Below are 2,353 nucleotides of genomic sequence, written 5' to 3'. Positions count from 1 at the left end.
TAAATACATGTTTTCACCATGAACTCAACTCAAAATGATTTTGATATGTGCTTCTTCAAAATCTTCAAGAAAATAAGTGGCATAATGAAAACCCTTTTCGAAAACCCTAGCATACTTTGTCTTAATCTTACCATTCTCATCACAAAGTGATTTCAACTGTGTAAATGTATAGAGATCCTAAATATTCTATCTTGCAGTCAATGTAACTAGACAAATCACCTTTGACCAAAACTCCATTTGGAACTTGTGACAATGCATTATATGACACAATTTGTTCTGCCTTAATAGCTTCCATAGGCTCAGAAGTAATCATTAACCTTTCTACACTCTTTGAAGTCGATGCCATTATAGATAAACAATATTCAAAGTAGTATGATCAAAGAAATACCTTGTTTCGTGCATGTTTCCCCGTTTATCGGTTGAGATGCCCAAGTGCACACCAGTTTGACCTTCTACAACCTTCAATTCATCTTAATTTCACAAATCATGAAACAATTCGGCAATTATCAGCAAAACAATCTTTCTTAGTTCAACAAGCGGTTCAAATTTATTTTTTGAATGCGTTGGGATAAAAATGTCAAAATAAAACTTGCTTTTATCCTTTTTACCTACTGCATTAAATGCTCGCTCATTAGGGTTACAAACCCTAATTTCATTGCTCAAGGGGAAAACCGGTTGATAACATATTGACAAAAAGTTATCAATGTTTCAAAATTATTTTTCCACTCATTTTTCACAAGGGGTCCAGAGGTATTTTAATGATTAAACTCCCCTCAGCCATATTAAAAAGGCCTAAATCACCAGTGCAGGGTTCTCTTCACTGGGTGAATGAACAATTTCTTCTTTAGGTGAGTCATCACTTTTCTTTTTCCAAATCTGATTAATTTCCTCTCTAGTTTCTTCAACATTAATTTTTTGCTTTCCTTTCTGATCCTTAGAAGAATTGACTGGTTTTCTATTTCTGGATCTATAGAATTTTGCTAAGTGCCCTAGTTTGTTATAGTGATAACAGGCCATACCAGATGATATCCAAGGTCCTACATTTCCTCTCCCTGTTCTTCTTCTGCAGTTCATAGCCACATGACCAAATTTATTACAGATGGTGCAAATAACATTTGTTACGTTTTCCATCTCAAATGGACTAAACCGATTGTCATAGGGTCTTTGCCAATTCAAGTTTACCTTGTTGTCAAAGTTCCTCATCCGATCACCATTTGGTCTTGGATGCATGTGTGGCACAGGATTTTTTGCACCATATCTGCACTCAACAGATCTATGTCCATACATTCCACATGTGAAGCAATGACCTTAAAATTTCATGGACACATACCTAGCATTAGTATTGTAACTTGCATTTTTGTTAGGTTTGTCTCTACAAACATTTGCAGTGTGACTAGGTTTATGGCAAACAAAACAAACAGGTTTAAAGACCTTCTTACTAGTAGGCTTATTGATCTTAGGAGTATATTTGTTCTTAGGATTGTTGCTCTTGGTACTGGAGGATTCACCTTTTTTAGTTGTTTGGAAGTAGATTTGTTCTTAGGATTGTTGCTCTTGGTACTGGAGGATTCACCTTTTTCAGTTGTTTGGAAACCAAGTCCGGAGATATCACCTTTCATCCTTTGAGACTGAATTTTCTCTTCTAGCAAGATTGAACTTTTGACAAATTTGTCCAACTTCTCATTTGTTTCAGTGAGATGTTTGGTAAGATCTTCATTGTGCTTAGACAGGTTCTCTCTTAGAGATGATGCCACACTAGTACATTCGGGTCAAAATTTCGACGGTAAATCGTCGGCATTCCGACACAATTTCATCGCACTACCGACAAAAAAAACCGTCGAAAACTTTGTGTTAGAAGTCCCAACTATCCTTGTGGTCGTCGCAATTCTGACATTACCTCCAACCTTTTCGATGGCTACAATGTATGCTCATACCCCGAAAGAATACCGTTGCGATCTCGGCCTATCGTCGGAATTCCGACGATAGGCCGATTTTTGGAAAAAAAAAAAATAATAGAAAAAAGATTGACATTGGTATCTCTCTTCTATCTCTCTTCTCTATCCCTCTCTTCTATCTCTCTTCTCTCTCCCCTCTCTGGGTCTCTTTCTCCATCCCTCTCTTCTTCTCTCCCTCTCTACTTCTCTTTCTCTACCCTCTCTAGGTCATTATCTCTTCCTCTCACCCTCTCTCTCTCTCTCTCACCTCTATAGGTCTCACCTTCCATTCCTCCATCATTACCCATGTTGTCAAGTTGCAAGATATTTCCCAAAGTACTTGGTTGCTAGGGTTGATTGGCTTAAGTGTTGGAGTCGGAGTTAGATGAGACGTGCATGATTAAGCTGTATTAAGTGAT

This window comes from Cryptomeria japonica, chromosome 2 (assembly GCF_030272615.1).
Source record: "Cryptomeria japonica chromosome 2, Sugi_1.0, whole genome shotgun sequence".
NCBI lineage: Eukaryota > Viridiplantae > Streptophyta > Pinopsida > Cupressales > Cupressaceae > Cryptomeria > Cryptomeria japonica.
The sequence above is the reverse complement of the archived record's forward strand: the minus strand, read 5'-3'. Positions refer to the sequence as shown.